The sequence below is a fragment of the Staurois parvus genome, unplaced genomic scaffold (genome assembly GCF_062004578.1).
Source record: "Staurois parvus isolate SC_StPar_1 unplaced genomic scaffold, SC_StPar_1.0 ptg000052l, whole genome shotgun sequence".
Taxonomy (NCBI): domain Eukaryota; kingdom Metazoa; phylum Chordata; class Amphibia; order Anura; family Ranidae; genus Staurois; species Staurois parvus.
Window position 1 is genome coordinate 764,516 of NW_028317848.1, and position 26,662 is coordinate 791,177.

The 26,662-nt window shown below is 40.5% G+C and overlaps 1 protein-coding gene across 1 annotated transcript in view; it reads right to left on the minus strand.

Annotated features, from left to right (window-relative positions):
• The window catches only part of VPS13B (vacuolar protein sorting 13 homolog B), a 1,305,797-nt gene that overhangs the window by 451,425 nt on the left and 827,710 nt on the right, over positions 1–26,662 (minus strand). The gene's annotated exons all lie outside the window — the stretch shown is intronic.

The window sequence follows — 26,662 nt, forward strand, 5'->3', positions numbered from 1 at the left end:
AGATAGAAAAATGCAATATACAACATATTGTATTATATTTATTTGCCATGAAATCTATCTACAAAAAAGAGGTAAAGAAAAGGTGGTAGAATTTATGCAGTAAATTACAGTGTCAAGGTATAGGTCCAAATAGTCAAGGATATTATTTTAAATGGACCAAATGAAATACTGTCAGGCTGGAAATAAGAGAGCTGCCATCACTGATTGGTTTTCAATGATAAAAGCCCTGGTACCATAATCAGAACATCCAGGCTGTGCCCGCCAGTGATCCACACTGCTTCCACTGGCAGGGGGCATAGCAAATGTAAGTGGAGTGGAATACCCATTAAGTAACATTTGCGTTAGGCTTTGTTCTTATAATTTACGTAGCACTCGCTTATTCAGACCTTATTCCTCTTCTTTCTTGCTTATTCCTCTTCAAGAACAGAAAACATTTCTACTTGGTCCTTGGAAGAAGATGTAACCACAAACTTGGACAGTTCTACAGATATAAACCCAACTCTCTTGTGGCAAGAGCTTAATTGACATTAATGTGAATAATAACATTAATGTCACTATTCTCTGTGGATTCCAATAAATATTTTTTTACATTTACCTTTGTAGTCCTAATAAGTACTTAAAGTACAGAGCGTGCAATTAACAGTCTATTTCTAAATATTACAGCACACGTTTAAACCTCCAATTCCTGATTTTATGGCTTTGCTTGGAAGGTCCGAATGATGTCATTTATTTCTTTTACCAAGGCGGTTTTATGAATTTGTGTACATTAATTTATATTACAAATCATTGAGTGACATCAGGTCGCACGTATTTGCTTTGGCTAATCCAAATATAAAAGGCTGAGGTTTACATCTGGAAATATTAGCAAAAAAACAAAAAAGTGTTCACTGACATATTATTCCAGGTCGTGTGTGTTTTCCTGCAATATTACATAGTGAAAATCTCCTTTATTCTTAGAGAATTACTCCAGTCATTTAAATAGAAGCAGTAGCATAATATTTTATTAAAGCTTTGCCTATTATACTCAAGAAAGAGTCATACCCAAAACAATTGACTTATAGAGTTCACAGAAAAATAAGCAACATTAGAAAGATATAATACAGATAATTCTACACAAAGTTCTTTTTCCAGCACAGTGCAGGAGCGCATTATTGATGGAGCTATTCTACATCAAGTGGGCATGATTAACCATAGATATCTGAAGGACCAATATGTCCTGATTTTCAAATTGCTACATGTTATACCACATGTGCTTCATAAAATGGTCATAGATGCCTTCTGGATAATTATCTTTCTTATATTTATGGCACTCACACTGTGAACCAAAGCTGTCTAGACAACTACAATCTCTATTTTATTTTTCATTTTTAGCTTGACACTAAAAAGATTGCAAAATCTGTTGCCTAACAATTCTGTAGACTGACAAAGATCCAAAGGCTGAAAATAAACTTGCTTTGCCCTGTTTCTCTAAAGTGTAGACATAGAAATCATAGAAATCTTCAGTGGAATTGCAGAAAAATGGCAATTGCACAAGTCATAGCAAAATGTTCAGTTGCTTGTTTCCCGTTTTATAAGATGGTAGACCACCCCGTTGTCTGTGGGAGATTTCTGCAATAACAACACCAATAATATGTTCAGTCATAATTGCAGCCTCTGTACCTAACAAGGCTATCACAAGCCTATTTACAATAGCTTGTGTTTCAATATAAACACACTGGAAAACTAATGTCCCTATCAAAGAGCCGATGACACAATAGCTACTTTACAAATATACATACAGTATCTCACAGAAGTGAGCACAACCCTCACATTTTTCTAAATATGTTATTCTATCTTTTCATGTGAAAACACTGAAGAAATTACACTTTGCTACAATGTAAAGTAGTGAGTGTACAGCTTGTATAACAGTGTAAATTTGCTGTCCCCTCAAAATAACTCAACACACAGCCATTAATGTCTAAACCGCTGGCAACAAAAGTGAGTACACACCTAAGTGAAAATGTCCAAATTGGGCCCAAATTCTCAATATTTTGTGTGGCCACCATTATTTTCCAGCACTGCCTTAACCCTCTTGGGCATGGAGTTCACCAGAGCTTCACAGGTTGCCACTGGAGTCCTCTTCCACTCCTCCATGATGAAATCACGGAGCTGGTGGATGTTACAGACCTTGCGCTCCTCCTCCTTCCGTTTGAGGATGCCCTACAGATGCTCAATAGGGTTTAGGTCTGGAGACTTGCTTGGCCAGTCCATCACCTATACCCTCAGCTTTTTAGCAAGGCAGTGGTCATCTTGGAGGTGTGTTTTAGGTCGTGGAATGCTGCCCTGAGGTCCAGTCTCCGAAGGGAGGGGATCATGTTCTGCTTCAGTATGTCACAGTACATGTTGGCATTCATGGTTCCCTCAATTAACTGTAGCTCCCCAGTGCTGGCAGCACTCATTCAGCCCCGTACCATGACACTCCCACCACTATGCTTGACTATAGGCAAGACACATTAGTCTTTGTACTCCTCACCTGGTTGCCACCACAAATGCTTGACACCATCTGAACCAAGTAAATTTATCTTGGTTTCATCAGACCACAGGACATGGTTCCAGTAATCCATGTCCTTAGTCTGCCTACCTTCAGCAAACTGTTTTTGGCTTTCGTGTGCATCATCTTTAGAAGAGGCTTCCATCTGGGATGACAGCCATGCAGACCAATTTGATGCAATGTGCGGCATATATGGTCTGAGTACTGACAGACTGCTGCACTATGGGCTTGTATGTTTGTTTTTATATAGTGACTGAAAGTTCATGAAAAACGGGTGAGGCGAACGGGTGAGCAGTAGCGTAATATGACCAATTTAATGTTAAAAATGTGCTTACATGAAAGAAAAGTACAACCAACCTGTACCAAAATTGCCACTGCGGCACTTCCGGTTACGGTTGACATCACATCTGACGCATTTTGTCATCAAGCTGACTTCCTCATAGGCAGTATTATAGGCAAGCTACTAGTACAATTTTAACAATAAATCAGTCATTTTACACTACTGCTGCACTATGAACTTGTATGTTTGCTTTTATATGGCGATTGAGAGTTTATGAAGAACAGGTGAGGAGAAACCAGAGTGCTGATTACACGGAGTATTGAAAGCACATATCAATGTATGCAGGGTACGGTGCATGCCTAAAGGGGAAGGGAAGAGCACATGGATAAATTTTCACATTGGAGGTGGATGGTGCATACTCACACTTTAATTAACCTCTTCACACCGGCCGCGCACAAATGGGCCTAGACACCGAGTGGCTGCACATTTGCGTGCAATTAACAAAAAACATATGTCCTGAGAGCACGCACCCTGCGTGCTCCCAGCACACATGTCCAGTACTCCCGATCATGTGACCGCCGTGACGACGCGTCATTGCGGTCACATGATCCCTAAACCCCGCCTCGCCCATCCCACCTCCCGGCTTCTGAAACTCTTAAAGGGGCGGGAAGGGTTTAAGAGGATAAGCCATATCGATGAAGAATTTTACACACATTTTCACCCTGTGAGAGTAATAATAACTAGTGTGGATAGTGGTGGATACGATTTACAAAGTGTTCTGTATTTAAACACATGGGTGTATCACGTACCATATTATGTGTGGAATTACTACAGTTTTTATTTTTTGCTTTGGAGATTGGGAGCAGTCGAGTAGATAATTAAGAAAAAAAGATAGAGAAGATTATATGATGTAGAACGCATTCTTATTGGGAAGATTCTGGTGAGAATATATGAAGCTCTGCGAAGGATAGTTGTGCACTGTTTTGTGTATATAAGACTTCTTATGCCCAGGGGGGTGTTTTGGATTTCAGGGTGCACACTACTGATTTTGGGCGCTTGTGACAACTATAAGATACACACATCAGTGCCTGCCCATTTGGAGTTTACTCACCTCAAGGAGGCCACTAAACTCACATTCATTCATACAAATATTAGGGCCAATTCAGACAGGAGCCAATTAACCTACCAGCACATCCTTGGAGTGTGGGAGGAAACCCACGCAGGCATATTGGATTTTTAAAGATTGGTAGAAAAAAAAAGTTTTATTTTATTATTTAAAAAAATGTTAAAGGCTAAGTTCACCTTTTTGAAAAAAAAAATAAATACACATATTGTTGAAGGAAAAAAAAGTGTATTTATTTTTGTTTTTTTTTACAGAAGCCTTTGCAGGGGCAATATCAGACTCCCGCACACACTATCTGCAGCTCTGTGGCCCGTACCTCTGTACAGGCTCTCTTACAGAGTTGTAGGCAATGTGAATGGACTGATCAGTATGCTCGTGGTCTTTTGAGAACTACAAGCTGTCTGCTGCAATGGCAGATGGGACTTGTATTTTTCTCATTCACAGATTCCTGTGAATGAATGATGTGCTGTTTTCAAAATGTGACAGTGGGTGTAGGGAGAAGATCTCCTGCCCGCTGTCATGGGGGATCAGGGTGCAGGTCTGGAGCATGTTACACCCTAAATATGGGTGTAATGTTTAACATGCTCCAAAAGAGCAGCACAGTGGTCAGCACCTCTGCCTAGCAGCACTACGGTCATTGGTTTTGACTAACCATGACAATAACTGTGTGGAGTTTGCATGTTCTTTCTGTACCTATGTGGGTTTCCTCTGAGTATACTAGTTGCCTGCCACATTCCAAAGAACTTGCTGATAGGCTAATTGGCTCCTGTCTAAATTGGCCCTAGTATGTGTATGTATGAATGTGAGTTAGGGATTTTAGATTGTAAGCTCCTTAAGGAGAAGGAATTAATGTGAATGTACAATATATACAGTCATGGCCGAAATTGTTGGCACCCTTGATATTTCTCCAGGAAATCATGTATTTCTCACGAAACGTATTGCATTAACACATGTTTTGCTATACACATGTTTATTCCCTTTGTGTGTATTGGGACAAAACAAAAAAAGGGAGGAAAGAAAGCAAATTCGACATAATGTCACACAAACCTCCAAAAATGGGCTGGACAAAAGTATTGGCACCCTTTCACAACTGCGGATAAATAAGAATGTTACAAGCATGTGATGCTCCTGTAAACTCACCTGGGGCAAGTAACAGGTGTGGGCAATATAGAAATCACACCTGAAAGCAGATAAAAAGGAGAGACGTTCACTTAACCTTTGCATTGTGTGTCTGTCTGTGCCACACTAAGCATGGACAACAGAAAGAGGAGACGAGAACTGTCTGAGGACCTGAGAACCAAAATTGTGGCAAAATATCAACAATCTCAAGGTTACAAGTCCATCTCCAGAGAACTAGATTTGCCTTTGTCCACAGTGCGCAACATTATCAAGAAGTTTGCAACCCATGGCACTGTAGCTAATCTCCCTGGTCGTGGACGGATGAGGAAAATTGATGAAAGATTGCAACGCAGAATAGTCCGGATGGTGGATAAGCAGCCCCAAACATGTTCCAAAGACATTCAAGCTGTCCTGCAGGCTCAGGGAGCATCAGTGTCAGCGCGAACTATCCGTCGACATTTAAATGAAATGAAACGCTATGGCAGGAGACCCAGGAGGACCCCACTGCTGACACAGAGACATAAAAAAGCAAGACTACAGTTTGCCAAAATGTACTTGAGTAAGCCAAAAGCCTTCTGGGAAAACGTCTTGTGGACAGATGAGACCAAGATAGAGCTTTTCGGTAAAGCACATCATTCTACTGTTTACCGAAAACGGAATGAGGCCTACAAAGAACAAAACACAGTACCTACGGTAAAATATGGTGGAGGTTCAATGATGTTTTGGGGTTGTTTTGCTGCCTCTGGCACTGGGTGCCTTGACTGTGTGCAAGGCATCATGAAATCTGAGGATTACCAAAGGATTTTGGGTCGCACTGTAGGGCCCAGTGTCAGAAAGCTGGGTTTGCGTCCAAGATCCTGGGTCTTCCAGCAGGACAATGACCCCAAACATACGTCAAAAAGCACTCAGAAATGGATGGCAAAGAAGCGCTGGAGAGTTCTGAAGTGGCCAGCAATGAGCCCAGATCTAAATCCCATTGAACACCTGTGGAGAGATCTTAAAATTGCTGTTGGGAAAAGGTGTCCTTCCAATAAGAGAGACCTGGAGCTGTTTGCAAAGGAAGAGTGGTCCAAAATTCCGGGTGAGAGGTGTCAGAAGCTTATTGATGGTTATAGGAAGCGACTGATTTCAGTTATGTTTTCCAAAGGGTGTGCAACCAAATATTAAGTTAAGGGTGCCAATACTTTTGTCCAGCCCATTTTTGGGGTTTTGTGTGACATTATGTCATATTTGCTTTTCTGCCTCTGTTTTATATTTGTTCCAATACATACAAAGGGAATAAACATGTGTATAGCAAAACATGTGTTAATGCAATACCTTTTTTGTGTGAAATACTTGATTTTCAGGAAAAATATCAAGGGTGCCAACAATTTCGGCCATGACTGTATGTAAAGCACTGTGTAAATTGATGGTGCTATATAAGTACCAATAATAAATGTCTTTTTTGATGCAAAAAATGGTTATTGTTCTTCAAGCTGGAGTGCACCAAACCTTCAAAGTCTGGTTTACTCATGAATGTTTTTACTACCTGTCAGGGCTCCCAGGTATGACCAGAGGTGTGTGACTGAAGCAGGGAAACGCAGACCTCAGATATGTTATAAACAATATAATTTATTAGAGTAGAGGCTTCAGGCCGAGGAGAGGCTTCAGGCTGAGGAGAGGCTTCAGGCCGAGTAGAGGCTTCAGGCTGCGTACAGGCATCAGTCTGAACCACGGAAGGCAGGCTCACCGGTTTGGATACTGGCAGGATGGTATTGGTTGGAAAGAATTTTCGCTTTTTTCTGGTTTTAACTACTGGAGCACTGCAAGTAAACGCAGGTCTGCAAACGAATGGAGCAGCTGGAGACAGAGAAGAACTGGAGGATGGAACAGGAGAGGGAGCAGTTGCTACAGAGGGCCTTTTTACAGGGTTAAAGGCAGGATAGGTGCAGCGAGTGGGAACAGGGTACTGACATGCGGTAGATAGCCAAGTATACTGGGCTGTAACTGGAGGAGCTGGTGGGAATACAGGAGTAGAGTTAGAAGCAGGACTGGGTCTTTGTAAGCTGACTGAGGCTGGGTGCAACAAATCTGTCCATGTCTGCAGTAGGGGTTGAACAAAGCTGAGTTTACACAAAGTCTGTCTGGTCAATGACTGCACTGCGTTTATACAATCTCTCAGTGTCTGTGGTGAACATGTGGAATAACGCTCCAAAAAGTAACCCACATCATCCTCTAATAACCACACCAGGGACTCTACCTGGTCTGCACTAAATGGTGGCAAAAATTCATCCCTGCATTCGGGGAAACCAGATGAAACCAACTCAACACAAACCTGAATCAATGGCTGCACCATAGAGAAAACTGTGCCCTGATCTACTAGAACATGAGCGAGCCGTATACATTCTAGCAGTTCATCCCGGGTATACTCCTTCAGAGTCTGATAAGCATACTCTCTGTCATCAAGCACTAGCAGAGATAAATACTCAACCTCATCTAGATCCATCCTTCCCATCAACAAGCCAAGATGGCTTCCCTGTGCAGCCACTTCTGGTCAGGATTGGCCTTGGTGTAATGTCAGGGCTCCCAGGTATGACCAGAGGTGTGTGACTGAAGCAGGGAAACGCAGACCTCAGATATGTTATAAACAATATAATTTATTAACACTAACAGTACAAACATAAACGCAGTGCAATACTAAAACATAATACAGTGCAAACAAACCAAACCACCCACAGATAACAGTATATACAAGCAAGCGTCGTCAGGCAGGCCGGGTCAATATCAATTGGGCAGGTAGGTACAGGGGGAGCAAGCGGAGAATAGTCGGGGTCACAGGCCAGGTTCAGCAGGTAGCAAGCAGCATAGTACAGAGGGTCAGACAGAGGAATGGTCAGGGTCACAAGCCAGGATCAGAGCAGGAGAAGTCAGCAAAGGAACAGAAACAGGATGCAGGACAGATACAGGGCCCAGGACAAACACAACACCAAGGCAGAGTCTGTGGGTCTGGCCATCCCTTAAATACCCCAGCATCATCAGTTCCAGGTGTTAGCTGGCTGAAAGGTTGAGTCTCTGATTGCTGGGAGCACCCGCTGGCCAGCCCTGGTACTGCAGATCAAAAGGCAGGTGAGTCCCACCATTGCTGGCCAGTCCATTCCTAACACTACCCCTTGACACTTACTGGAAAACAGAATGTTTTTCAATACTGTTACTGCCAAGGCTAGACAAGTCAGACTTATTTTCTGATAACTTTTGACACAATCCACAAAAAATAATTACTACTTTAGCACATAACAACATTCATTTTGCATATCTCATTGTACTGAAAAAAAAAGTTACTTAAAGCTAATTTTTATATATTATGAAGTGGTTTAAACATGCATTCAATTTTTTTCTTCATTTTCCACTACAAATGGCAAGCCACACTAAATAACATATGGATACCATGGCATACCGGGCATGCAACAACAGAGCAAATGGTAAGTTTTTACTTTATGCTGATGATTTGAGAGTTATTTCTACATATGTAATATAACATTCCTTTCAAAGTCTGGAATTTGATTACACTTCAATAAATTTTCAAGTGTTACTGTGGAGAAATCCATCTGCTTTTTTTAAACACGTATATGCCTGGGAAAAAATCTATAATATATTTAACCTTCATTGATTTGCAGATTTTGTTTATGAAGTTATGAAATCTATTTGTGATGCAAGCACATGTTTTTAAATACAATCTTACACTTCATTGCACCCTCTAGTAATATTAGCAGAAATGATAGACAACTTGTAGTCTGGCCATTCAAATTACTAAGCAGAACAGCTAAGAAGTCTGTATCCATTTTTGTATATTGTAAGAAAATATGCCCAAATCACAAGAAAAAGAATCTTTATTTTCAACGATATTAAAGTCATTTTCATATCTCATTGTACTTTGAAAACTTGAACTGAAGCTAAATTTTATTTTTTTTAATTTGTATAAAAAAAGTTAAGGCATGCATTTGATTGTTACCTGTTTGTGTGAACACAGCAGAAACATCCGCACAACCTCCTGTCTATGAGAGCAGGAAGTGAGCAGAAATACGAGAGTTCTTCAAAAAGTTTCCACACTTTTATATTTTTGTTGGAAACTGTGAGGGTGGGAGGAATAGTAATTGGTCGTGTCTGAGAGTGTCCTGTGACTAGTCTGTTTGGCAAGCCAGCTGACCTTGCAGTTTAGCATACGAGTTGCCACACTGTGGTGAAGATGGCTGCAAAGCGTATGCAAAAGTGTGGAAACATTTTAAAGACCCCTAGTGGTAACCTCAACGATTTCCTTAAAGTCAGGTATGTGTAGAAGTGACACATGCTCAGATCTATGTCTATGCCCAATACGTACAGCAGGTTTTAGCTAATGTGTGTTTTTCAGCAACACAAAATGTCATAGGTGCTACTCATTCATCTATGATATAAGAATATAACTATAAGTGCCAGGAAGCCATAGCAAAATCTGAGAAGGTGAGCTATAAAGAACCCCGATTTTAAATATCTTTTCAGTCATTTAGCCCAGAAGCTTATAGGTCATTCCTATTGCAGTTGTTGTACTGTGTACTCCTTTCAGGTAAATTGGCTGGACAGTTGGATCGATGTGCAAAAAGGCTAATCTGTGCTTCATAACCCCTAAACCAACAATCAGGGTGACCTTTTACTATCATGGGGTGATTGATAAATATAGTGAGTACATTTTTTAAAATCCCTATTCAGACAGGGACCAGCCATCCCTCTACCTCTGGATCTGCCATGGACTGCTAGGTCTGCATGTATGTGTTTGCAAATATGGCTTGCAGATAAACATATGACATCATTTGTGAAAGCATTTAAAGACAAACAAATGTTATTGCCACCAAAAGGCAGAAGGCACAACCTCTGCATTATATGGTTCAATACTCTGGTACCGGCACCTAGAAGTAAACACAATAACGCACATTATTTAAAGCACCCAACTGTATAGGCCCACTCCTGGCCTCTCAATAAAGGATCTTCTGGCACCCTCTGAGACTTACAGATTCTCTCAGTCCCCTGGACTTGCCTAGTCACCCCAGCTCTCCAAATTCTTCAAACTCACTTGGCTGTCCTGACTAGCAGTCCTGTGGGTAAGGAATCTCTCCTTCAAAATGGAGTGCTGTCTCCTGAGCAGAGAACCTCTTCTAATGGGAGCACACCTGTCTCCTGGATAAAGCAAATGCCTGTTTTCGCATGAGAGCACTGAGCAATGCCCAAGCCTTGCTTATAACAAGTGTGCACACCTGCCCCCTCACACAACCTGCAAGACTCCAGTAAGACCTGGACACAGGATTTGAGATTTCTTCACCCAAATGTCTTTGAAGTCTCCAAGCTCCAGCCCCCAGTCTGGGATTGCAAAACTTAGAGAAAACTGAATCCACAGTCTTCTCCATTCAGACACAATACTCCAGAGCCCTGTACTCCGAATTAGTGCAAACTCTATGTTGCTTTTCCTGTACACTCACAGAGTGGCAGGATCCCATACTGTAAGAATATAAATATACACTTACACTATATTGCCAAAAGTATTTTGATGCCTGCTTTTACACGCACACGCACTGGTTTGCAGCCATGTTGGAACAGAAAGGGGACATCCCCAAACTGTTCCCACAAAGTTGGGAGCATGACATTGTCCAAAATGTCTTGATATGCTGATGCCTTAAGAGTTCCCTTCACTGGAACTAAGGGGCCAAGCCCAACCCATGAAATACAACCTCACACCATAATTCCCCTCCACCAAACTTTACACTTGGCACAATGCAGTAAGGCAAGTACCATTCTCCTGGCAACTGCCAACCCAGACACACCCATCAGATTGCCAGACAGAGAAGCGTGATTTGTCATTCCAGAGAACATGTCTCCACTGCTCTAGAGTCCAGTGGTTTCGTGCTTTACAAAAACTGAATCCAACGCTTTGCATTGCACTTGGTGATGTAAGGCTTGGATGCAGCTGCTCAGCCATGAAAACCCATTCCATGAAGCTCTCTACGCACTGTTGTTGTGCTAATCTGAATGCCACATGAAGTTTGGAGGTCCTTAGCTACTGACACTGCACACAGTTGGCGACTTCTGTGCACTTCAGCATACGCTGATCCCCGCTCTGTCATTTTCATGGCTGAGTTGCTGTTGTTCCCAGGTGCTTCATCTTTGTTATAATACCACCAACAGCTGACCTTGGAATATTTAGTAGCAGAGAAATTTCACAGATGGACTTGCACAGGTATCAACCTATCATGATACCATGCTTGAATTCACTGAGCTCCTGGGAGCAACCCATTCTTTCACAAATGTTTGTAGAAGCAGTCTGCATGCCTAGGTGCTTGATTTTATACATCTTTGGTGATGGAGGTGATTGGAACACCCGATTCCCATGATTTGGAGGGGTGTCCCAATACGTTTGGCAATGTAGTGTATGTATATATATATATTTCAGCACTATGCTCATCAGTAGATGTCACTGAAAGTTTGGCTGCACAATGGAAGAGTGTTACCCAATGATGCACATACATGTAGGGGTGGGTCAGATGCAACATTCAAACTTGTGGCTGCACATTAAGAGCCAAAATAACTACACTGAAGAATATACCAATACAACAACATGAACCTAAACATTAAGCATCTGGTCCTTACATGTTACCATGGGCACAACTGTTCCCTTCTATATGTCCCTTCTTATTTATACACGGTTCTCTGTCTCCCTAGCTGTAAAGGACCATCTCTGTTCTCCTGAACTAGCTACATTATGGTCAGCTGTTGGGGTAATGCAAATGTAGTGTCTTCCTTATTTTTTTTCTCTACTTTTTACTAACTGCAGGAAGTTCCTATTAGTTTAATGTTTTCCCTTTCTTTTTTTGTGTATTTTTCTAATTGCCTACTCATTCAAACTGGTAGATAGTATGTTTCAGACACTATTTTGCCAAAATGTCCTTTTTATTTCTTGAATTATCATCTTGTACCTTATGTTTGATTTAGGGGACTTTATTCACCGTGCAACAATGCTCCTGTTTCTTCTTTTATGTATTTGCTATATGATGGTGTACTTGCATTGGTTTATGCCTGACTTTGATTTTTCTCAATAAAACTCATTTTGAAAAAAGAAAATCATGAAGTATCAATATGCAGCAGAACTATAAGGCCTCATGCACACTGGTTTATTGTAAATGCTGTTTCTCCTGACAGGAGGAAATCACTGATAAAAACGCAGCCTACGTTTTTTCAAAACAGTTTAGGAGAGTTTAGCAGCATTTGGTATTCAGGTGTTTATTAATTTAATTGCCCAGACTTTATTTTATTCTGGCAATTGAACTGTATGAATGCTGCATTGATAAATGCGCCCATCGCTTAGGCACGTTTAGACGTGTTTAGCCGCGTTTGGCGGTTTTTATACCAAAAAGCTCCTAAACATTGGTAAAAAACCAATGTGTGCATGGACGCTAAAAATACCAGAAGTTAAACTTCCAGTAAAAACTGAAAAAACTGAAGCAGATAAAAGAAACTGAACAAATCTGTCTTAGGGTAGCCTTATAGGAGGCTCTATTTCACAAATTTCCTTTTGTTGCTAGAAATGTATGTCTTTCCAAGATATTAGATTAACTTGCCTCTCCTCCATGTTGAGCACAGCAACATCCCCTTTAGGGATGCCTTTAATCTTCCAGGCCACAGGTGCCTGTATAAGAGCAATATTAGGCTCAGCTTCTGCCTCTTGGGAGGGACGAGCATAGAACACAACTAATCCTTGGATGTCTTAAAAACAGAGGCAGGAATCCAAGAAGAAACTTAAAACTAGACATTTGCCTTGGCAAAACACATGTCAGGTCTTAAATGTGTCATCCAAAATCTGTGCAACATTATGACACCATATAATTACATGCGTGTAAAAAAATATTCTTGTGTTAAGCATTTATAACAAAAAAAAAAAAGCCAAATGGATTCTAGATCATAAATATAATACGCAAAATAAAATAGTGTTGCGCTCCCAAACCTCCAATTATTATATTATTATTTAAATCACTTAATCTCTATCCTAAAAAACATATGATAGGAGAAATGTGTATAAAAAATACCAATAATTAAAAATGATGTCTGTGATTAATCATAAATTATAAATAATGATAATCTTATGCTTTATATCAATTCAAATAAACCTAGTGCATAAATGAATAAAAACAATAAAAAATGAAAAAAAATTTTTGAAAAAAACGTCCCATATTATAAAAGTGACTTTGTGCTGAAAAATCTTCAATCTATACTGATTATATATCCGTGACTGCTTGTGAATCCTCCCAAAAGTGAAGATGTACGCTCACCTCATTGGAAGCCTGCAATTAGGCTATATAAGCATTCGGTTCTCCTCCCTTGGAACCTACTTGTTAGGAACTCTTGCTTTGAGATAATAGATATCCGTAATAGACGATATGTGCTGTGGATCACTTCTCCAGAGGATGCAACTCCTCTATATTCACATCTCCATGCGGTTCTCCACATATAAAAAAGATCTCGACATGGTGCTTTATCTTTTATAAAGATCGGCTTTATTTGCTCAGAATATGGCACTCACATATATTGTATTCAGACAGTGGTAACTCGAATACGATCCGAAACTTCCGCTGACTGTCGGAGCTGTACACCCGTGGTCCGGCAAACGAACTGACTCCCTCCGAGTGACGTTACAGTCCCACCCCTACGCGTTACGCCACTGGTCACGTGGCTTCATCAGGGGGATTTGATTGGATCAAATCCCCCTGATGAAGCCACGTGACCAGTGGCGTAACACGTAGGGGTGGGACTGTAACGTCACTCGGAGGGAGTCAGTTCGTTTGCCGGACCACGGGTGTACAGCTCCGACAGTCAGCGGAAGTTTCGGATCGAATTCGAGTTACCACTGTCTGAATACAATATATGTGAGTGCCATATTCTGAGCAAATAAAGCCGACCTTTATAAAAGATAAAGCACCATGTCGAGATCTTTTTTATATGTGGAGAACCGCATGGAGATGTGAATATAGAGGAGTTGCATCCTCTGGAGAAGTGATCCACAGCACATATCGTCTATTACGGATATCTATTATCTCAAAGCAAGAGTTCCTAACAAGTAGGTTCCAAGGGAGGAGAACCGAATGCTTATATAGCCTAATTGCAGGCTTCCAATGAGGTGAGCGTACATCTTCACTTTTGGGAGGATTCACAAGCAGTCACGGATATATAATCAATATAGATTGAAGATTTTTCAGCACAAAGTCACTTTTATTATATGGGACGTTTTTTTCAAAAAATGTTTTTCATTTTTTTCATTTTTTATTGTTTTTATTCATTTATGCACTAGGTTTATTTGAATTGATATAAAGCATAAGATTATCATTATTTATAATTTATGATTAATCACAGACATAATTTTTAATTATTGGTATTTTTTATACACATTTCTCCTATCATATGTTTTTTAGGATAGAGATTAAGTGATTTAAATAATAATATAATAATTGGAGGTTTGGGAGCGCAACACTATTTTATTTTGCGTTTTGCCACATTGGTAGTTATGTGCTAGAGGTTGCGATCCACCTCTGGCTCGCAAGACATTTCAAATATTTTAAACATAAATATAATACACCTGCAGGCAATACTTCCGTTATGTTGTGATTGCCAAACAGAAAAAAAAATATAAACAAATAAAAAAAGGAGAAAAATTACATTAAAACAAAGAAAGCATTTAGTTTTACTAATGATGCTATGTATAGAATTGATTATGATGCACCAATACCTTTTTTTTTTTTTACCGGCGAGTACGAGTACCGATACTTTGCGGTGCAATTTGCATCCATATAAAATGAATGAGCGCAAATTGCACTGCAAAGAATACCATGCAATTTGAACAGAAATGCGGTGCGATTGCGGTCCAAATTGCATGCAGCTTCCCCACCGCTTCTGTGTGTACTCAGGCCACCAATACTGGGTGTCTGTTTATGAGAAGCCACAAAACAATTTCAAATGATCTGTTTAAAGCTGGATATACACATTGCAATCTCTGTAAAATCGTTCTTAGAGTTATCTGAAATATATAATATGCAAACTATGTTATATGAAGACAATTCATTCAATTTGTATACAGACAGACCCTTATACTATATTGTTGTTGGAAGACAATTGTACAATTAGGTTTTATAGTGTACTGTATGTTCAGCGTAACACATACATCAATTGTTCTATTTCTGCACAAGAATAGGTAACTTTGCTTTCTGTACATATATATTGAATGTAACTGCGTAACTGTTGCAGGGGGACAAGACAAAACATGATCATTTTGAGAACTGGTAAACACTGTTTTCATTTGTGAGGACCTCAAGATCATTTTCCTAGTTACAAACTAGGATTTCTGCTACAATTTAAAATATACCTGCAAACTTTAACGGGATGGTTTTGTATGTATTATTTTTTTCTTTATTATGGTCCAGCCTACAGACATCCTTTTTTTGGACAGGTAAATATGAAATATTGGGTAATGAGTCTTTTACTACACATTTCACTGTTTCTCCCCTCTACATATTTGTAAAAAGCCAGTTTATCAGCGCTTATTTTTTTTTATTTTCTGCAGTTTCCTTAACTAGCCCATAGTGCTCTGGGTATTTCTTCTCATGTGTTTTAATGTGTTACTAAACCCACAACGGTAAAATCAGTCTGTATATGCAGTAAAGCATGCTTGTTATACTCATTGTGGGACCTAAGGGGTTAATTTCTGTGAACATCCTGTTCGCACTTTTTTTGCTTCATGTTCTTTTGGTTACTGAACAGCACTAGCTTAGTGTAGCGGTACCCACAAACATTTATGCCTCCTCTACGTTTGTTTTTTCTACATTCATTTACGTTTACCTGTAACAGATTCAGGTCTCCAGGCTCAGCTGCACAAAAGATGATCAGTCAGGGACACTCCCCTTCCTTTCTCCTTCACTGTTCTTTCCCGTATTATGATCAATAGTGAAGATATGATCTCAACTTACAATCATAAATCATTGCTGGCATCTGTTTCTACCATGTAATCTCATAACCCTATCAATCAAAATACGATCGTATTCATAATTTTAGTATCTCAGTGCTGCCGATGGATGCAAAATCATCAATAATATTCAACCTAGTTTGACCAAATACAATCAAAGCTGAGTCTAAATTGATCAGAAGGAAAATTATGAATATACGACGGTTTGTGGATTTGATCTGTTTGATCAAATCACACATCAATCAGATAAAAAAAATTGATGTGTGTGTGACCAACATATGTCAATAAATTACCTTTGGTGCATGTATTTATGTCAGTGGATGGATTAGGATAGAAGGGTAAATCTTCCTAATAGGCACATGGATAGCAATAAAACTTGACAAAAAAAGTATTATTATTATTACCCACTCAACTAAAAAAAATAAAGCAAACATTTTGCTGTTTTTGCTGGATTGGAGTTTTCCTCTTATTTCCCTTCCCCATAGAAGTTGTCTACTTCAGTATATTTAAAACAACAGGAGGAAAGAGCAAATCACTCCAACAGGGGAACAGACATTTACTGGACAGAGGTTTTAAAAGAGAAATAGGGCTTTTTTTCCACCCATTTGTACTCATCTAGGTGGATGCAGCATGGGTCTGATGCTGCATCTGTGCCCCGCTGGCTCCAAGGGTGTGGACTCAGCAATCACATGACCGCTGGTCGTTGCATTCTCTTCTCCGCTCTGAGCAGAGAGCAGGACTATCAGTCATTGCTGTCTACTCAGCCCCCGCTCTATGCTCACTGGAGTGCTGGGCTGTGGAGGGGGTGGGAGCAGCTGGCTAAAGCTCAAAGCAGCTCGCTGAAAGGCTGAGCCAGGCGCCGCTCCAGACTCTGGGGTGGATCCTGACTTTGAAGTTGGGATCTTTACCCAGTCTGGATCAGCTGAGTGACATCAACTGACAGTGGACTTAAGTCCGGTTTTCAGCTGAAAACAGGTCACAGGAGTGCATAACGAACTGCACTCCTGAGATCCACAGAAGTACAGCCAAAAAAGCTTTGGCTGTACTTCTCCTTTAACCTTTTCCACTCTATTGAAAAAAAAAAACCCTAAAAACACACTCCTAGATGCTGGTGTAATAGTGCGTGCAGAATTCCTCCAGAATTCCTTTAAAATGCAGAACCAAACATTTGTTCATAATCCTTTATAGAATCATGTCTGTGTAATCCACTCCTTCTCTGGTAGTAATGAAAATGTGCTGTTTCCTGCAGTTGTACCAGATACAAAAGTGATTCAGTCTGTGCTCTTCATGACAGCGCTAAGAGGAAGAGTGATTTAGAACCACAAGCACAATATAAATAAAATAATGACAATTGCAAAGCTTTTATGATTTCCTGATACGGTCCATAAAATCAGAGAGAATACATCCAAGTACAAAGTTCAGCCATTTCCAAGTCCAGAAAGAAATACAGATGTATCCAGCTTTTATACATATTGACACATGGGATTTTACAAGACCCTGAGTAGTTGCTGAAATGGCAGGCATACACTGAACAACTGTCAGTCAAATACAGGGAAACAACCTGGACATTTTTATGCCATCTCGAGTTTTTTAATGGAAAGCTGTATCACCAACATAGGCAAATTTGGAGTCCTCAGATGTCAGGGTACTGAGCTAAAATTACAGATCATGCAGAAGAGGGTATATGATGACTGAATACTGAATACATGGGTACGTGTGGTAATTTTTATTCCATCGATTCAGCAAATACACTGTGTGCACAATTATTAGGCAAGTGGGTTTTATGACCAAATCATCATTTTTATGCTTATTGTCCAACTCCAAGTTCTATACACATGAATGCTTATTGGATTCGAGCATATCAGGTGATGTGCATTTGTGTAATGAGGGATGGTGTGGCCTAAGGAGATCAAAATCCTATATCAAGGTGTGCGCAATTATTAGGTAGCTTCTTTTCCTCAAGCGAAATGGGCCAAAAAAGAGATTTAACTGACTGAAAAGTCAAAAATTGTAAAAAGTCTTTCAGAGGGATGCAGCACTCTTGAAATTGTATGATATTGGGGCGTGATCACAGAACCATCAAAGGTTTTGTTGCAAATAGTAAACAGGGTCTCAAGAAACGTGTTGAGAAAAAGAAGACGCAAATTAATTGCCAAAGATTTGAGAAGAATTAAAAGTGAAGCTACCAGGACCCCATTATCCTCCAGTGCTGTGATGCAACCTACCTGGAGTGACCAGAAGTACAAGGCGTTCAGTGCTCAAAGACATGGCCAAGGTAAGGAAGGCTGAAACCTGACCACCACTGAACAAGACACATAAGTTGAAATGTCAAGACTGGGTCAAGAAATATCTGAAGACAGATTTTTCTAAGGTTTTATGGACTGATGAGATAAGAGTGACTCTTGACGGACTAGATGGATAGGCCTGTGGCTGGATCAGTAACGGGTACAGAGCTCCACTTCAACTCGGACGCCACCAAGGTGGAGGTGGAGTTCTGGTATGAGCTAATATTAATACTGTAATAATATACTTTTATAATTTATTTAATAAATAACATGTTTATTTATGAAATCCTTACTGCAACCAGAATTTAAGTAAATCAGTGGCTAGGCTTTGAACTATCAAGTATTTATATATTTCTAAAGAGCAGTAAATGATCTTTAAAGGATCAGTTCACCTTTTGGACAAAAATTGTAAATGCGCATTTTCAGGTAAAAAAAAAAAGTGCATTTATTATTTTTGGCCAAAAGAGCCTGGAAAGCATTGAACCAGTGATCAGTAGATCGCTGATCCCATGCAGGTCTCCTGCAGACCTGTCAGAATATCTGCTTGCCATACGGGATGTACGAGCAAGCAGATATTCTGACAGGAAGCTTCAATGAAATACCACAGCGCTTCACAGGGCCTTGGTAGTTCACTGAAAACTACAAACCCACAGCCGCTAAGGCTGTTGGAACTTGCAGTTAATTTGTTTACGGAACTCCGTGAATGAATGACACAGCTGTGTGGGCAGATCCCCATACAGCCGCACTGTTTTCAAGTCTGACAGATAGCACGGGGAAACTTCTCCCGGTACTAGATGTCAGAGGGAGGGGGCAGCAGGAGCGTCTGAGGCTATGGGAACATGTTACAAAAATGGGTGGAACATGTACCATGTTCCCACAGGTGAACTTATTCTTTAAAGCAAGCTTTTACTGACACCTGTCAAACAAAATTACAGCTTTTTGGTAAAGCTCATCAATCTACTGTTTTCATAAAAAGCAATGAGGCCTAGGTGGGCATGGCTGGATGTAGAGCCGAGAGGATGCTAGCCTGAGAAGCTCCCACTATCCTACTCTATCTTGACTGGCACTGTGGGGCTGTATAGCAGCTATGCTAACCAGGAACCCTGCTAAGCTTTCTGCTCCCTCCCAGGATACTCCAGAATGCTGTACCGTCAGAAAACTCCTGCTACTTTGGCTGGAAAGAAGCAGCCATCTCCCCAGGCTGCTTGGACGGGTGCCATCTTGGCTGGAAAGCTCCAAGCACTCCTTGCTGAGCTGGAGATGGTGGCGGACCAGGTGGGTGCTGTATCACTCCCTCCTAAGGGAGATGCAGACAATACTAGCCTCATCCTTGGGGCCACTGAGCAGTGCAAAACCTGTCTCCTTGTCAGAATCGATTGTGTGGCTGAAGAGTGCAATCTCATCAGGAATTACCTCGACAAGATTAGAAGCTGCCTCTTACACAAAAGACTGGATCTTGGCCATGGAGGATGTTATGGCCCAACACACTGATCTTCTTCAATCCATGCAAAGCACAATGAAAACCCTGGTTGCTAAGTCAGATGATGCGGAGAACAGGCTCCACCGCAACAATATCCGAGTTTCGGAGGGAATGCACCCAGCAGAGTTTGCAGAATTCTTTTTCAAGAACCTCCTGCAGCTGGCCGAGGTATCGCCTACCTACATAGTCAGACCTGGAGCAGTCGGCAAAAGAAGAGTGGTCCAAAATTTCAGTAGAGAGGTGTAAGAAACTTATTGATGGTTACAGGAAGCTATTGATTTCAGTTATTTTTTTCCAAGGGGTGTGCTACCAAATAATAAATTGAGGGTGTCAAATTCTGTACAGTCCATTTTTAGGGTTGTGCATGGAATGTATCAGATTTAGCTTATGTTTCTCCACTTTTTTGTGTCATACCAATACAAACAAAAGAAATAAACATGAGAATGCCTAAACATTTGTAATTGCAACAATTTTGTGGCTGAAGTGGTGCATTATCTGACAGAAATGCAGGGGTGCAAATATTTTTGGCCATGACTGTATGAATGGCTCCATGTTGTCTGCATATCATCATTGCAGCACTAGGAGGGCAAACTGAGTGAGTTAGGTAAGACACTCACAGCTATTGTTTAGAAAAGGTATTAACAGTCATCATTGTTTTCTATCTTATTATCCTAGTGCAGAACATCACTGCAAACTAACACCCATGACATACACTGTTTTCTAATACTGCAGCAACACAGGCCTACTGTTTGTATGTCCAATGGATAAACAAGGACTAGTGTTGGTGATTTCTGCTGTGCAAAATGTCAGAATCAGCTTTTTAACTTTGCTATATACAGTACAGTACACAATTTGAGCCGTAGATGGCTGAAGGTTAACACGTCGAAGAAGATAGGTGGAAAATTGTTGGCTGAACAGTGTCCAATCAAATGCAGTCCTCTGTCAACCGCTCAAGTATTCTGACAGCTACAGATATCAAAATACAAGAGTTAGCAGCAGAGATTCCTTCATCCATATTGTTTAGCATGGGATCAATTAGGTGCAATAGGGACAACAACAACAGCGATAATAGTAACACAAGTGACACCAGTGAATATAGTATGTTGACCAACCAGAAGACAATTTTACACAGGTGTGTTCTGTTTTACAAAATGCTTGTGTGTATAGTAGGTATTAACAAGGAGACTGGCTTGTTATTCACATTTTATTCTGGGAATCACACTTTAGCTATGCACTAGAAAAGAGGCAAGGTTTGACAGTACAGAAAGAAGTGTTTAATGTAAACCCTCAAATATACACTAAAGTCTTCTCAATTAGAAGGAAGACAGGAAATGTAATTCCTACATTTCCTTTTTGAGTGGACACACAGGGAGCCAAAGGATAAACAAGACTATCAATACAATGTAAAGGAGTTCCGTGAGGGGCCTAGCTCATCATTTGTGGGGTACTGGCTACACCGCTCCTTCACAACTAAATTCTTGAAGGAGCTAGATAATTATTTTTTTTAGTTAGATGGTTGAGTAGCAGCCTGGGTGATAGTCAGAGGGTCAAATTCGGGTCAGGGCTGAGAGGCTCTGCAGATCAGCTCACTGATACCTCCCCCTGATCTAGAGACTTGGAGAAGTCTCTAGAACTCTGTACGTGGGGGGTGAGGAGGAGCTGGACTGCACTTTTAAGAGATCCCAACCAATCCCCAAGCAGTAGGTTTGGCATGGGGTCAGAACAGTCCTCAAAAGTGGCAAGAGAGTTCAGGTGGGTGATGGAATGTGAGGAAGAGCTGTGGGAGCCTGGGTGGGGGCCCAGTGGAAAGGGGTCTATCTACAGGCAGGAAGCAGGAAACGAGAATTCATTCAGACCTCAACAGGCCCCCAGAGCAAGGAATACCTGTGGAGCAGGGAGGGGGTCAGCCCAGCGGAAGACCTGAAGGCAGCTACCAACCCACAAGCTCACAGGAAAAAAGGACTGAGTGAGTAATCCTACATTCCCTGGGCCAGTTAAGGGGAAATGAGCATTTGGGTGGGAAATCTGACTTGCTCTATACCTGGGACTGTTTATCTGGAAGTAGCAGGCCCTGGATCCCCTTGCCCAGGGATTCCCTCGGGCAGCTGAGTGAACAGAAGATTTCATCTGGGGTCTGCGGTGGTACAGCAGGAAAGGCTGGAAAGTTCTCCCAGAAGAGTTTTGCTGTTTAAAAAACTTGTACATAGTTGCAAGGAAGTTGTCCTCAGTTTACTGTTCCTTGGGCATCCCATACACACCTTAACCCTATCCAAGTTCAATACCTCTTAATAAAACAAAAAAAAGAAACAAGCTCAATGATCGTTTACTGTCTCCAGTGTGCAAGATCTGAAGGAAATATGTTTTGCCTGGCTGTGCATGACTATAGGGGGACCCAAAAACCTAGCAATCCTAAGGGGGTAGCGATACACATGCTTCTCTTTTGACTATCTAGTCACAGACTGGGGGGGAGGGACAAGAACTGTGAGTGTCACTTAACTGTAACAAAGAAAAGTAAGCTCAAAGTCAGACAAGTCTGTGTAAATCTCAGAACTGGATGGACAGAAATAACAGGTACAATTGAATATTTCATCTTTGCATTTATCCATTTTCCTATTGTTCAGATTTAACAAAGAAACCAGCAATTCAAGGCAGCCCTAATAGACCAGAGATTGCATCAAACACAACTGCCAATACAAGTCATCATCCACATTTTCTTAAAATCACATGGAGGAATTTCTCCCCACACCTTAGCATCTGTGCTTGGGCAAACACACTAAAGCACAATTTATGTAGTGAGAAGCAACGAGGTCAAGCACTTGTTTGAGGAATATTGCGAGCCCTTCCCTTGTCCCTGCTGGAGTATTCTATTTTTGCTTTGTTATTATCATAAGGTGTTTGTTGAAAACAGAAGCAACTAGGCCAAGAAATACCTTTTTTCCTGGCCCAAATTATGTACACCTCCTTTGTCAGTGCTCTACAATCCAAAGCATTACAGAGAGGGAACATGCACACATGGCACATGCTGCATCCTCCTAACTGCACCCAATTGTTCTAGATTTGTCTGTAGAACATTATGCTTTATTCTTTCATTTTCAAATCTTAAAGTGTGCCTAGATGCACTAAACTGGATATGACCATGAAAAACAAGATATGATTTTGCCAATACTGCAAGAATCTGTCTGTACAGTATATAACAGACATTTTCTGAAGCAGCTGTGCATGTCAATAAATAGTCCATTTACTTTCTCAAAAATATTTTCGTCTACTTGACGCAGTTAAGAAATCAAAAGTATATATATATATATATATATATATATATATATAAATTTTTATTTTTATTGATTTTCATAATGTTTACAACAGAGCTTCAAATTTTTTTTTTTATTTTTACAATTTACTTTTTATTGATTTTCAAAATGAAGAAATCAATTTCGTTACCAAGTAAGCTTGCTAAAAACACAGTTACCCAATTAAATTTACAAGAAGTGGACACGTTGGAAAAGTAAGGTCATCAAATAAATAAAAAATCTTAAACCAAAAATATTGTTGCACATGTTTCTTTAATGTCAAAACATTTATTCCTTTATTACAGGTCTTGCCTTCAGTTAAATCACAATAGCAAGTTTTATCCACAGAAGCTTCCTATCCCAGGGTGACAGCGCTTACTAGGTTCAGCTGCAGCATTGTAACACGGTTGGGTACGTGCGATCCTTAGTCTTCATACACACTAGCATTTTTTCAAGCTCCTAGAAGCTGTTATTAGCATTTTTTCTGCTTTTGCATAGTGTTATGCTATGTGTCCAGGGACACTGCTTTAGGCTGTTAGCATTGTTTGAGCTTCAGCGTCTAGGAGCAGAAAAATAATTGTTTTTGTAGAATTTTTTGGAACGTTTTTCCAGAGACAAAAAAAGCCTAACGCTACAAAAACGCTCCTAACAGCATTTTTCAACTTTTTTTTACGCTACAAGTACTGTAAAACCACTAATAATACGCTAAGGCTCCCAAACACTTCTGAACACTACTAAATACTGCTATTACCAGCATTTATCAAGTGTTTTTCCTGCGTTTTTTCAGCTTATAAAAAAAAACACTAGTGTGCATGGAGCCAGAGCAGGATTACAAGTAGTCGAGTCAACACACTGTGCACTGACAAATTCTGCCATAGTCGCCACAGAAAACATGTGCTACTCATCTGCTCCAGTTTTTTGGTCAGCACTGCTTGCTTGTCGGGCCAGGAGGTGCTGACAGGGACACACATGGTTTTAATTTTGGCTGATTCAGCAAATTGGATAAAACTTGAGCTGTGTATGGCAGCCTTTAGTTTTGGGTAAGTGACTTTGTGAATAGTAAAGCCAGAAGAAGGCAACCAGCTTTTACGAGCTCTACAAGGTCCAGGACTGGAAGTTATTAAGGCCACCATACATTGCTCCATGTTCAATCTGCTATTGTATCCAGGAAGCCACAGCATCTACAGCTGACTGAATACAATAGTGCTGCTGAACAATGTCTGCATCTAAATGAACGCAGTTACTGTTTGGCTGATAATTTTCTATCTGACTCGGTTGATTTTTAATTTGACTTTGGTTGAGCCAGGTAGTGCTTGCAGGATCACCCACAGCTTGAATTTTGTCTGATTCAGCAGGAATCAACTAAAATTCAAGTTCTCTATGGGAGGCCTAAAGAGTATTTCCACTTTTGCAACAAAATTGTGATAACACCTACTAGATATTTGTTACATTATTATTATACAGGATTTACATAGTGCCAACAGCTTGTGCAGCCTTTTACAAAATGAGGGCAGAAAATACACTTACATTAAAGTTCAGTACAAGAAGAATCAGAGAGCCCTGCTTATAATCTACAATGAAGGATGTTCACATTCACACAGCATAAATTAAAGCAGAACTAAACCCAACAGTTTAATGGTTTCTCAAAACAGTTGTATTCAAGGCATGCCGTGAAAGATAACTGTCACATCTGCTTGTGCTCTCAACTGAACTGTCAAGCCATCAAAAGGCAGACTTCTTAACTGGTCACATGAGCAGCACCATGAAAGCTGCAGATCAAACAGAGGCTAAGATGGCAGCTTCCCTGGCTATAAAGGATAGGAAAGTGCAGTTCCATGTAAAATAATACATTCAAATTGTTCTGCCTTTCCACTCTAACCACTGAAATTGTGATCTCTGTAACTGATCCAGTTCTGGCAAGATAGCTGTAACTTACAGTCTTAGTAGAATTAGCAGTGATTCCATCCAAATGACATCTTTCAGATCACAGAGTTTTAATCTAAAACTTGTGGAGATCTTCACAGATGAACATTAAGGTCAAAAAAATCATAGTGTGACTAGCTCCAGTAGAACACAGCACAGGTGGAGACTGGAGGCTGAAGCATTAAGAAGAAAGGTGGGACTAGCTACAGTCAGGTCCATAAATATTGGGACACCGACACAATTCTAACATTTTTGGCTCTATACACCACCACAATGGATTTGAAATTAAATGAACAAGATGTGCTTTAACTGCAGATTGTCAGCTTTAATTTGAGGGTATTTACAGCCAAATCAGGTGAACAGTGTAGGAATTACAACAGTTTGCATATGTGCCTCCCACTTGTTAAGGGACCAAAAGTAATGGGACAATTGGCTTCTCAGCTGTTCCATGGCCAGGTGTGTGTTATTACCTCATTATCCCAATTACAACGAGCAGATAAAAGGCCCAGAGTTCATTTCAAGTGTGCTATTTGCATTTGGAATCTGTTGCTGTCAACTCTCAAGATGAGATCCAAAGAACTGTCACTATCAGTGAAGCAAGCCATCATTAGGCTGAAAAAACAAAACAAACCCATCAGGGAGATAGCAAAAACTTTAGGCGTGGCCAAAACAACTGTTTGGAACATTCTTAAAAAGAAGGAACGCACCGGTGAGCTCAGCAACACCAAAAGACCCGGAAAACCACGGAAAACAACTGTGGTGGATGACCGAAGAATTCTTTCCCTGGTGAAGAAAACACCCTTCACAACAGTTGGCCAGATCAAGAACACTCTCCAGGAGGTAGGTGTATGTGTGTCAAAGTCAACAATCAAGAGAAGACTTCACCAGAGTGAATACAGAGGGTTCACCACAAGATGTAAACCATTGGTGAGCCTCAAAAACAGGAAGGCCAGATTAGAGTTTGCGAAACGACATCTAAAAAAGCCTTCACAGTTCTGGAACAACATCCTATGGACAGATGAGACCAAGATCAACTTGTACCAGAGTGATGGGAAGAGAAGAGTATGGAGAAGGAAAGGAACTGCTCATGATCCTAAGCATACCACCTCATCAGTGAAGCATGGTGGTGGTAGTGTCATGGCGTGGGCATGTATGGCTGCCAATGGAACTGGTTCTCTTGTATTTATTGATGATGTGACTGCTGACAAAAGCAGCAGGATGAATTCTGAAGTCTTTCGGGCAATATTATCTGCTCATATTCAGCCAAATGCTTCAGAACTCATTGGACGCTGCTCCACAGTGCAGATGGACAATGACCCAAAGCATACTGCAAAAGCAACCAAAGAGTTTTTTAAGGGAAAGAAGTGGAATGTTATGCAATGGCCAAGTCAATCACCTGACTTGAATCCGATTGAGCATGCATTTCACTTGCTGAAGACAAAAATGAAGGGAAAATGCCGCAAGAACAAGCAGGAACTGAAGACAGTTGCAGTAGAGGCCTGGCAGAGCATCACCAGGGATGAAACCCAGCGTCTGGTGATGTCTATGCGTTCCAGACTTCAGGCTGTAATTGACTGCAAAGGATTTGCAACCAAGTATTAAAAAGTGAAAGTTTGATTTATGATTATTA